We start from the raw sequence: 13092 nt of genomic DNA, 5'->3' as shown, positions 1-13092 counted from the left end.
ATCTGCGAGTGCAGGCTAAGGAATGTGCTGCGTTTAAAAGACCCTTTTGTTGACATTAAGCAATCGTAAATAGACTCAGAAATGATACTCCTTGCGTTTACTGTGGAGTGCTTTAATTGGACGGACTTCTCATGTGATATCATAAAGAACATATGCATATTTTTGGCAATCCCATTGGATTGTGAAGTGCAGAGGCACATACAGAGCAGCACATTCCTGACATCCATGGGTTGTCTCATATATGTCACCACATCTTCCCACCAGGATTGTTTTCCCCGCACACTTCAAGATGGTAACTTCCCAATCTGTCCAAATTCTATTTGGAATTCTCCTGGACTGTGTAAATGTCAGGGCCAGTTTCCTTTCCATGTGAAGAGCTTTGAAAGGAGAACTGCATGCCTAACTCCCTCATAAATATGAGCCAGAGCATCCTTTTTTTTTTTTTTTTTTTTAAGGTGTGTGTGTCAGAGGGGAGGGAGGGAAAGAGTTTGGCTAAAAGTAAAAAAAGAAATCTCTTTTCAAGAATGACATTCTCCTTATTTTCACCACATAAACAAAATGTTTTACGCCTGCACAGAGCCAGGTTCCGAATGGTGGATTCTTCTGCCTAAGACATTCCGAGGTTGCACTGAGAGACAGTCTCTTAAGTAGCAAACTACATCGGGGCTACCGCCATCCCTCGCAGGCCCTGAAAAAAGGCAGAAAACAGATGGCACACTTAAAGGAGTAGTTCAAGAGATTTTAACAAAAAGACTATGCTCAAAGGTATGAGAATTAAAGGAATCAACCGAGAATGGGAGCTCTGGGGGACTATATGTACTAAGAAGCTGTTACAACTTCTAGGCCAGAAGGGATCCAGCCAGAGCAATAGCTGTGGAGCTCAGTAGGAAGTGTGGTGTCACTGTAAACCCCAGCCTTGGAAGTCTCCAGAGGAATAAGAACCCAGGTTTTCATGTCCTCCCTGCCCCCAATTCCCTACTAGTATCTCCCTTGGTCCAAACTAGTCAGTCCCTGCCAAGGAAGGTGGCTTGGATGCTGCAGTCTGGAGTGTAGGGAAGCAGGGAGAAGGGTGGAGAAGGGGTTGAGAGGGCAGAGACTAGCCAGAGACAAGATGAGGCCTCCCCAAAGTCCGGAGTACTCCTGGGTTCCCATATATCATTAGTCACATGTATTCCTCACCACAACTCAATGACACGGTTATAGCTCCATAATACAGAGGGGGAAACTGAGAGCTGGGAAAGCAAAGTAACTCAGACTATAGAGCTTTCCAAAAACAGAACTGCTAGGTTCTTCATAGGAAGGTGATGGGTAGCTTAAGTGAGCATGGTACTAAACAGAATCTTAGCAATTCTGTCATTGGAAAGCTCCATTTAGGTCTGGAAATTTCTCATCACAGATTGTGAAAAACAGTATCCAAATCTGACTGCCTCCGGACCTCAAAGACACAGGAATGAGGACTGAGATATTGAGAGATGTCAAACCATCTAAAAAAGAAGTAAATAAATCTATCCAGACTAAGTTTAGCTAACAAGAGCTCAAGAATAGCAAGGGTGATCATGCAATCTCCAATAATGGAAGTATCACTCAGAAACGGGCAGAGCTTCTGGAAACAGTCTCAAACACAATAGCCACAAGTTTCGGTATTCATGAAAATCTCTGGGATAGCATTCACCCTGAGTTCATGCCTTCATTAGCTTGTCCTGGGAAACTGCATGTGGTATTAGTAGTAGATTTTAATGAGAGCTTAGGGAAATTTACGTATTTCTTGGGCAGTAGAGAAATTGCATTGTAAGTTTTAAAATCACAACAGCAAATCAGAACTCTGCAAAAAGACTTGGGGGAGAATATTCATAGTAGCGTTATTCATGATATCTCCAAGTCAAAAACACCCAAAAGTTCATCCATAAGAGAAGCAGAAAACAAATAGTGCTGTATTCATGGAGCAGAATCACACTCAGCAATAAAATGAATGAACGACCAAATACGCAATGACAAGAAGAATACTTCGCAAAAGTGTGTTATGCGAAAGATTCAGACAAAAAAAGCACATGCTGTTTGATTCCATTTACACAAAGTTCAATAGTAGACAAAATTAATCTGTGGTGATAGACATCAGGAAGTGGTTGCCTGTGGGAAAGAGGGCTGTTAATTCATTGGAAAGGACACAGGGGACTTTTTGGTGATGGATACAGTTGTCAAAATTCATCAAACTCAATATACAAGATCTGTGAATTTTACTGTCTGTTTACTATACCAAACAAACAAACAACAAACACAAGGGAATGTACCTGCTTTTGTCTCCTGGGGTGGGGGGGGGCACCATTATTTCTTTCTGGGGTGAATAGATTGACCAGCTGCTTTAGGTTGAAAAAAGAAGATACGGAATCCCTGAAGCTGACAGGAAGTCAGAGCAAGAGCTAAGCTACTCTGAGGACAGAGGAGAAATTTGAGGGTGGATGAGAACAGTGGAGAGGGAAGGAGGAGGTGATAAGAAAACCAAACTATGGCTGGGGGACATCATGAGGAGGTATCAGCCAAAAGGATATTCTTTGTGCTAAGGGGCGAAAGACTTTTAAGTACTGCAATCTTAACCACCTCTGTTACCCCAATCCTACAGTAAAATCGAATACACATAAAAATAAAACACAAGAAATCTTTTAAAATATGGAGGAAAAGACACTCTGGTCAGCTGGGAAATAGAAAAGAGGACAGCATGGGTCATGAGAAGCAAAGGGTAGCCCAAAAGCAGGTGGGCAGTGAGCATGGGGACATAAGTGGCCCAGAAGTCACAGAAACTGGGGCAAACCTTGAACATCCCTGCCACTCCCCCATGTTTTGGGGAATAAGTGAACATAATACAAACTTGAAACAGCATAATTTCAGCTGACCTCAGCTGGTTACCACAATATGCGATATTTAAAAAAAAAAAATTGGTCATTGTTCTTAAGTGATGGTATTTTTATGCTTATGTATCTCATGTCATTGATTCTAAGAGGCTTACTACTACTACTACTACTACTACTACTACTACTACTACTACTACTACTTTTGAACTATCCTGAAATTTAAAGCTCCTTACAATTGATAATGTGTTATAGTTTGTCAGCATTTATTCTTTTTTATTGGTGTATAAAATACTATTGAGTATTCCGATGATAGTGTCCTAGATCTGATGGAACTTGCTATTACTGGTGCACATTAATTAGCTAGCTGGGGTGGGCTCATAGCTGTAGAGCCAGTAAGAAGGAAACCTTCATGGGAAAAAGTGGGCTTGGGGGTCAAGGGGACATTCTGAAAGGTAAGACAAAGTGGCAATGGAAACACACAGTAACTGAACGGGGGCAAAGAGATTAAAGCTAAATGCATGTGAAGAGACTTCCCAAGGTCAAGTGGGGAGGGAGGTAAGAGCTCAGACACCAAAAAAAGAATTTTCCCCAAAAGAAAGCCAAGCATGTGGCACAGTCTACTACAACCCGAAAAATGATCATTATCAACAATCTCCATTTCATCTCAGCTACGACACAGGTGTTCAAATAGAGACTCTGAACATCTCCTTTTAGTCTTTTCCATCCCTAGTGTTTCAGCATGAACATATCTGATAGAAAGGAGATAGACCCTGAAAATACCTGTTCCTCTTGGTTTCCACCAGTTGGATCTTGGATACTCAATGGTTCGGGTGGCAGATCCATTCATACTAAGTGCCATGAGTTCACTCTTGCGTTGGACATGGTAGGCCTCCCACCTGAACCTTCAGTTTCCCTTGGGCACGGGACACTGTGTTAGTCTGCTAGAGCTACCATAGCAGCGTACCATTGACTGGGCAGCCTCACAATACCAATGGATTTTCTCCCAGATGTGGTGGCTGGAAGGCCAAGATAGAGGTCCTGTGCTCTCTGCTTGGTTTGCAGATAGCCACCTTCTTGCATGTCCTCAAATGGTCATCCCCTTCTCTTTGAGCATCCCTAGTATCTCTGTGTGTCTACGTTTCTTCTTAAAAGGACAACAATCAGATTGGATTAGGACACACTCTAACAGCCTCATTTTAACTTAATTACCTTTTTTAAGGTGCCTTCTCTAAATATAGTCATATTCTGAGGTCCTGGAGGCTAGGGCCTCAACTTGTGAATTTGGGGAGAAACACAATTCAGTCCATTACACGCACCAGAGATCATAGTAGGTAATTTTAAGTTCTTCACAAGATTAATTTGAATTTTTCTTTTTATTTTGGGGGTTAAGCTTAAACTGAATTTATTAAACCAATACATTTTTGAGACAGATAATTTTTGTCCTCCTCTGATGTTTCCCTTTTAAAGGACATAGCATCTCTCAAATCAAAACCACAATGAGATATTACCTCACACCTCTCAGAATGGCTAAAATCAACAACATAAGAAAACACCAGATGTTGGTGAGGATATGGAGAAAGGGGACCCCTCTTGCCCTACTGGTAGGAATGCAAACTGGTGCAGCCACTGTGAAAAATAGTATGGAGTTTCCTCAAAAAGTTAAAAATAGGACTACCCTACCTAGCAATCATACTACTAGGTATTTACTCAAAGAATACAAAAATACTAATCTGACAGGATACATGCACCCCTATGTCTATAGCGGTATTATCCACAAGAGCCAAATTATGGAAACAGCCCAAGTATCCATCAATAGATGAATGGATAAAGAAGATGTGGTCTATATATACAATGGAATATTACTTAGCCATAAAAAATGGAATCTTGTCATTTGCAACAACATGGATGGAGCTAGAGAATATTATGCTAAGTGAAATAAGTCAGAGAAAGAGAAGTACCACATGATTTCACTTACATGTGGAATTTAAGAAACAAAAAAAAATGAACAAAGGGGCAAAAAGAGAGAGACACACAGAGAGAGGCAAACCAAGAAACAGACTCTCATTTATAGAGAATAAACTGATGGTTACAAGAAGGGAGGCAGGTGAGGGCATGGTTTAAATAAGTGATGAGGGCAGCCCCAGTGGCCCAGTGGTTTAGCGCCGCCTTCAGCCCTGGGTGTGATCCTGGAGACCAGGGATCAAGTCCCACGTCAGGCTCCCTGCATGGAGCCTGCTTCTCCCTCTGCCTGGTCTCTGCCTCTGTCTGTCTCTGTGTGTGTGTGTGTGTGTGTGTGTGTGTGTGTGTGTGTGTGTGTGTGTCTGTCATGAATAAATAAATAAAATCTTTAAAAAAATAAAGAAAAAAATAGGTGATGGGGAGTAAGGAGTGCACTTGTGATGACTCCCAGGTACTGTATAGAAGTGTTTAATCACTATATTGTACACCTGAAACTAACATTATACTGTATGTAAACTAACTGGAATTTAAATAAAAACTTAAAAATTTATAAGTAAATAAAAGGACATAGCATTTCACTTTTCCTTTTTTATTTATGTCCCTTTATACAGAGAAACGAGGAATACCTGTTTCTACCTACTGCAACAATTCATGTGAAAGGCCAGTAATATGCCAAACATTTGCAGCTTTTTTCCAAATAGACACAATGTGTTTAAAGCAAGGTGATTCCTTCGAGAATTTGCAGACTCCTTCTTACTCCTTAAAGGAACTACTTTGTGAGATCTGAGATCTGAGTAATCAGGTGATTGATCATTAAGTCTATGAGAATTGGCTGGGTGAGGGGAGAAAGGATTATCAGAGAGGAAATAGAGCAGAACATTCCTTGACTTCCATAGAGAATCAAGGGACAGAATCAAAAGTTTCAGAAACCAGAAATGGAGCTCAAATCAATAATCAAGATCTTTTACATGATTATGATATGCCTGTTTATAATTATGCAATGTGCTGGGCACATACAAAAATTCAACAGCTTCAACATCCTTCGCCTTTTCTCATTTGGCAAAGAATCCATTGTATCCAGAGTTGAGACATTTTTAAGCATCCTGCAGTCCAGAGGACTCAATGGCCTTAACATATTTTTTTCCTTAAAATAATGACAGCGAATGCAATCTCATACATTTAAGCACAATGTATTTTAACCTGAAAGCAAGAACTTGGATTGGAGTATCTAAGGGCTTACTGAGAGCATCTTCAATGGGAGGCAACATCAAAGCAAGAGACACAGGAACTCAAGTAAATGACAAGAGTGAGTGAGATTAGAAGCCCACCCATGCTTTCCTTCCCAGCCCTGCTGTTGCTACTCCTAAAGTTCATGCTTTCATTACTTTGTCCTGAGAAATTATAGGTAGTGCCTACTTGCTCTCCATACCTCTGGTCTCCTTCCTTCCTGATCCATCCTAGACACACCAGGAGTTCCCTGTTCTTGAAGCACCATTCTGATTTCATTCCTCAAAGGTCTCTCTTGACACCCCATTAACAAGACTAAAACCCATATACATTCTGGATGTCAATGCCCTTTAAGAATTGGCACTAACCAAATTCTCCAACTTCATCTTCAACATTCTTCATTACGAACCCTTCACTTTAGCCCAGAGATTCTCCAATCTAGCTGTAGTGAAAGTCCCAAGAAGGGCCTTTAAAAAACATAGAACCCATATCCTCCCCTATGGGAACTGGGTCTTTAAATCTGGTGTAGAATCTAGGAATCTCCCCTTTTAGAAGGACCCCACTGTTACTGATGTACATCTAGTTTGGATGTTCCATTCAAATTCAATCTTCATTGTTCATTTGAACAAATCCTCTGTGGGTCCTTCGAGCTTACCTCTATCATGAAACTGCCTTTCTCTCTCTTCCCCTTTATCTCACCATCCTTTCTCACCACCAACCACAAAGTTTCTCTCCCTCTTCTTCACTCCCATTCAATATGTCTCTACCTTCCATATGGTCCATCTCACTTTCTACCTTATATTTTAACTGTTTTTACCTCCCCAGTAGACTGTAAGCTTTTCAAAGGCACATTGAACATCTAACTTGCCTTTGTCTCTCCAGAACCAATCAAAAAGTCTAGCAAAAATCAACATACAGCAAGTATCTCTTGACTTAATAGGGCTTGCCAGTGATTCAGTAACCCTAAATCTCTTTAGGAGGAGAAAGGCTGATAAAGATTTTTCATTTCTATAAATATCAGAATCCTATTTTTACAGTAAGTGCAAGCTGAAAACATTTTTCCAAATGAAAAATGTCACACCACATGAGTGAGTCATATAACTTCAGAGTATGTTTCACACCTTTTATAAGCTACACGAGCACGGTTTTGTCTTTCTGTTCTTCATTTTGGAGAAAAGATATCTATTTTCCTTACTCACAATGAAATTTTTGTTCTCATCTGATGAAAATAATTGTTACGAAGTTTGCGAGGTCGGTTGTCATTCACCATGAGGATAGAAGGTAATAAATTAACAATCACATGGAATTAACATATTTAGATAATCACTTAATCTTTGGGGGTTAATCTTCCATTTCTGAATTTCTAAGATTAACTACTCCTTAGAGCTTAGGATCTATTTTAAGACAAAAACAGAACTGACTGAAGAGAACCCCTCAGAGAAAGAATCCTTAGATTTCTCGCACCTGTGGTTTTTCATTGCTCCTATGGAGAGCTTAGGTTGGTGGACACTGGGAGCTTGAAGTACTCCTTGGGGACGTTTTGTTGGAACAGTAGAGTTATTAAATAGCTAAAACGTCATGGGCAATAGATCTAGGTTACAAAGACAATACAAAGAGAGGTTTCCAAAATAATGTCCCCACCTGTAACTGAATGCAGCAGTGATGAATATAATCCTAAACAGCAGGCAATATGAAAAAAAAGTTGCTGAGCTCTGGAATGTATTATAGGTAGTCTTTGAATTCCTATTCAGCCTATTCAAAACTTTCTCCTCATTTTATGAAATCCCAAAACTTACTCTTGTAATGAGTTCATGTCTCATCCTCTATGTTTTTTTTTTAATATCAAAGAAAAAGGAAAATAGTTTAAAATTCCATAAAAGCTCTTAAGAGAATTTTGGAACAGACGGAGTACTTACTGTACCAGTTTACCTTCCATCATAATCTGATCTCCCTGCTCCTCATATACACACAAACATCATTCTTCTAAATTCCTAGATGGCAAATTGCTTCCCCTAAGGATCTTGAAACATTTAGGGAATGTGACTTCCAAAATAATTATTGTTAAGCGTAACTCTTTAAATATTTAATTAATGCTTATTCCAGAGTGTTGTGGTCTAAAACAACCATTTATTATGTTCATGGATCCTGTGGTTCAGGAATTTGGACAAAGCATAACAAGGATGGGCTTTCTGCTTCACACTGTCAGAGACCTCAGCTGAAAGTTTCTAAGAGTGGGGGCTGGAATCGATCACTCATGGATCTTGTAATTGAGGCTAGCTTTTGGCTGAGGGCTTCAGTTCCTCTTCAGGGGGCCTCTCCATGTGGGCTAGTTTGGGCTTCCTCACAGCATGTTGGCAAGGGTCTAAGGTCAATAATCCAGAGATACAAAGGGCCAGGCAGAAGCCACATCACCATTTATGACCTCTTATACAAAATCATGCGACACATTCCATTTATTGAGGTAGTCACGAAATCCCATCCAATCTCAAGAGGAGGAGAAATAGATATTGGCTCTTAATGGGGAGAAGTAAGGTGCTGGAACTGCATGAGGAATTGGGAATCTTATAGCAGCCATTTGTGAATGGGGTTTGTTGACTTTGAGCTTCCCTTGTAGGGTGATCTGGCTGGCTATTTCTGGGGAAGCCTTGATTTTAGTCTTTTCTTTGGGGATAATCATATTGCTTGAAGTATATTCTTTGAATTTCCTGCTTAGGGCATTTGTATCCTAGGAGACTCACTGGGACTGGAAGGGAAAGGACTGGGGAACTCAGCATTCAATGTTGTTATGTATAGAACTTGGTTATCTCCTGGTTTTCAGCAGGACACTCTATCTTCAATTACACCAACATCTGTGCCAGCCAACCCCCAATTCAAAATTCTTCTGTTTTACCCTCTTCAGAGAATAAACATCTAGTACTCTGTAGGCCTGGGGAGGGTCAGTTTGCCAGTGGCACAGATTTTAGAAGACCTAAAAAATCTGACTGCTTTGCCAGTGATTTTTACCCAATTCTATTTATTTTTGTTCCCACCACTATGTCCTGTTCAAGGGTAACTGAAGCTGTCCATCTTGAGCATTCTGAGGAATCTGTGATAGGTAACCACTCTGGTTTGGGATTCAGCTGTTTGGTTTGCTAGCTCAGTTACGATTTTCTGTACCCTTTCCAGCTTCCAAATACAATTGTTGTCTTCCTCTTTATTTTCCAGTTCTTTGAATCTCCTCCTTGTGGCTTTGGTGGGGTCTTGACAAGGGGGGTGACTTTAGATATGCATATTTGAGCTTCCATTTTAGTCTATGAGTCTCTTAGGTCTCTTTCAACTATTGTTCAGGTGATATGATTAGTAAACAACTAAAGATCCTATTTGCTCTTCTTTCAACCTGCTCCTCTTTTTTAGCTCCTCTTTTTTACACTCTTAAAGTATAAAAGTGAATTTCAGGTGTGTTCTAACCAGTACAGATTATAACTGTTATTCCATTTGTTGTGGCATTCAACTCAATGCTTTTCAAACTATGTAAGGCAAGATAGTACCGTCCCTTGAGTCATTAATAGGTATGGTCAAAGAAAGTCTGGAAAATACCACGTGCTCTCCTCTCAAACATTTACAATACTATAAATCGAGAAAGAAATGTATTTAATTTTTTTAATCCAGTGTTTCTAAAACATTCGACTATATAATCCCTTTTATGGAGAATATCTCATCAAAGTGGGGTTCACTAACCTCTTGCATCAGATCATTTGGAATTCTTTTATATATTTGGATACAGATCTCAAATCAAGATTGGGCTTGTGGAATCTGCAATTTAAAACAAACAGCTAATTCTTATTCAACCTGACATTGCTGGAGACCTTATTCTCCACCATTTGAACCTCCATATCAAGGAATTCTTGCCTTGGCCCCTCCCCCATGCTTTATGTATTCTACTCTTTAGGGAGAAATGTTTTTCTTGAGCAGTGAACTTGGCTTACACCCTGCATCTCTCTCCTCTCTTTGGGATCTACTTGTTGCTAGGAGAATATATTTCACCCTGTGGGGTAGGCTTTGCCCTGAGGGAGGAAACTTGTGATTATCCAACTGTTCCAGAGACGTGAGTTTAAAAAGTGTATCTAATACAGGATTAAAACAGTAGAAAATCAATCTGCTCACTCAAAGTGTTAAAGGTGATATTTTATTCTAGGTTACCTATGTTCATCTCTCAATTGGTTCTGAACTGAGGCATGTTATATATTGAGAGGAATGTATTGAGCTGCCTCAAACCTCAAATTTACATTTGAGCATAACTGACCTAAAGGTAAACTTCAAAAACCTATGACCAAATATAAGTACATCATATAATGCAGTAGAAAACACATGGCTATTTATCTTTTTGGTTTTCTTTCTTCCCTTTTTTTTTTTTCTTTTTGAAATTTACAATCATGGGAAGAGCAGACAAGGTAAAGAGGCAGTAACTGAAATTCATTTATTTGGAAGTAATTCCCAAGGATTTGAAAATAGCCAGATCCATCCTTCATATTTCTTTTAAGATCCCTCTTAAGACAAGCAGGGAGATAGAAGATCAGCATGGTAACATCTGGTTTGTTTAGGAATAGAAGGGATGTAGTAGATGAGTTCTTGGAAGCATTCTTAAAAGATGTGGAAGGAGAACACCTGGAAAAGCCCACTCTCTATTAAAGGGAGGCTGCAGGGAACCAGGCAGAGGAGGTCATGTTGAACAAATCGAATGGAGTTTCCTTGATATATCCCTGTCATGAAAGATGAAGGAGATTTAGTGGCTGCATAAAGAGTACTTTGATTTTAAATAAGATTTGACAAGATTCCACATCTGGGATTAATGGTCAAGGAGAAGTCATTGAAGGTAGGTAATGTAGGGTGCAAGTTATAGAACCAGCCCAAGACAGGGAGATGGATGAGGCAGGGAAGAGCTTTGTGACTTGGAAAAGGATTACCTGCATGGAGGAGGGGACAGTAGGAATAGAAAATGGTCAGCCGTGTTGGGATAGGTTTTATTTATAATATGCATTGAAAGGGAGGCAAACAACAGAACAAATGCACCAAATCTTGAGATGATTCTGAAACTCGGACTCAGCAATCTTAGCAAATTACACTGCATATGGATACAGGTCCTTGGCTATGACATGGTGCCTTGGGCAGAGGGTAGGAAATCAATATAAAGCAAAGAGACCATAACTGATGAGCCAAGGAAGGAAACAGCCTAATGGTATTTCCTGAGGCCAGAGCTTTAGATGACTGTAGAGTTAGCCAAATTTGTCTTCGGTGTTTCTAGCTGCTTCTCTTTTTGAGCCGTCTCCTTCAAATCTCCCCTTCACCTGCACCAGAAACCACCCCCAATCTCAACCCCAAGTTCCTGAGTTTCAGGCATTCTAGTGTTGTCACACTTTCCTCTCTTCCTCCTATAAAAACCTAATGTCAGTAAAGTATCTAACTCCCCCTAAGGGATAAATGTGTAGAGAAAGTGTAAGGCATTACTCTTCCCCTGGGCATTTACATTTTAATGTGAGACAAAAACTTGAAGTCAGATATTATAGCTGTTGTGATAGGATTTCAGAGCAGGCAGGGCATGGGGAGGATGTAGTAGGGTTATGATGTGTCCCTGAGGTCACTCATGGCTGCTGTCTCCTGCACCTGGTGGTAATATCAATGCTGGTCCTGCCAAACAGTATTCTGGTCTTCAGTGCTTCTGAAAATATACAGTGAAAACAGAACTCTAAAAACTGATTTTGCAGAGGAAAAAACATTATTGGCAGGATCCCATGGTATAACATTATGGTGCAAGAGTATGAGGGAGGAAAGAGCAACAGGAAAGGATACTCAAGCCCAGAGACATTCAGGCTCTAAGGACTGCAAACCTTTTCACCTTCAACATCATCATCCTCATCCCGATGGAAATCATATCCTATCCAACTGCCGCTTCTTCCATAAAGACAGGAACAGACATGATTTTATTGTTCACCTTCTTTTACTAACAGCATTAGAAGAAATAAAAAGATGTTTTCTACGATAAATCCTCATATAAACTCAAGGAGAAAAGGGAAGGAGGAGAACAAAGTGGACATTAAGCCCTGTATTCAGCTACCGTGGTCTTTCCTGCTTATTTGGAATCCCAGAAAGGTGCAATTACTTAAGTGACAACGATTTTCCTTTAGAAATCTACTAGATTTCTCTCTAAAGACACAGGAATGCACTTATAAAGGAAGATGACTGTGTTCCTACAGCTTCTTCACTCTTACCCAGAAGTCAGACACTCAGCAGCCTCAACTAGCAGAGACACAGCTGAGAGGTCAGTATGAAAAGGCACTGAGTGTCTGAGGGACTCTCAAACTCTCCAGAAACTTAATCAGAAGAATCTCTCAGACCCTCACTGGAGCTCAATTCCATCTTCTGCATCAGGTTTTAATAAGGCTAATTACCTAGTTTCTCATCCCAAGATTAGAGTCAGGGCATAAAAGAGTGAGCATAAGCTAAGACAACTTGATAGAAAAGGAAAAGAAAAAAAATTATGAAAGGGACACAAGGACTTTAAAGCATTCAGTCTGAGGCCACCTGGATCTGGGACAGAATCCCGCTATTCAGGGTGTCCTGAAGCCTCACAGCAGATTTCCAACTTTGCTCTCCACTACTCTCTCTCCAGTTCATTCCACTCTGGCCGTCCTGGCCATGCTGTTCCAAGATCACACCTGATCTCAAGTCAGAGCCTTACGTTACTATTGCCCCTGCCTATAATGCTCCGAGGCAGCTCATCACATGGCCAGCCCCCTACTCTGCTCAAATCCCTTCACCATTCCTTAACTAGCCACCCTCAATCTGCAGCCGATTACCCTGTTCTATTTTCTTTATAAATGACAATTACCATTTGGGATCATGCGATTTATATACTTTTCTGCTTATTTCTTTTCTGCCTTCTTCCCTTTGAATGAAAGCTTCATGAAAAAAAGAATCTTGCCTTGACTGGTCACAGCTCTATCTCCAGAACTAGAAAGGTGGGGGGGGGGGGCAGTAGCCACTCTATAAATACTTGTAAAGAACTAATAGAGGAGGGGTCCCC

The 13092-nt window shown here is 40.4% G+C and overlaps 1 protein-coding gene across 1 annotated transcript in view; it reads right to left on the bottom strand.

Moving 5' to 3' along the window:
* The window catches only part of OSR1 (odd-skipped related transcription factor 1), a 365031-nt gene that overhangs the window by 100173 nt on the left and 251766 nt on the right, over nucleotides 1–13092 (bottom strand).

This window comes from Canis lupus, chromosome 12, assembly GCF_048164855.1.
Source record: "Canis lupus baileyi chromosome 12, mCanLup2.hap1, whole genome shotgun sequence".
Lineage (NCBI taxonomy): Eukaryota > Metazoa > Chordata > Mammalia > Carnivora > Canidae > Canis > Canis lupus.
Note: the sequence above shows the minus strand (reverse complement) of the source record. Positions and strands in the feature narration are given on the sequence as shown.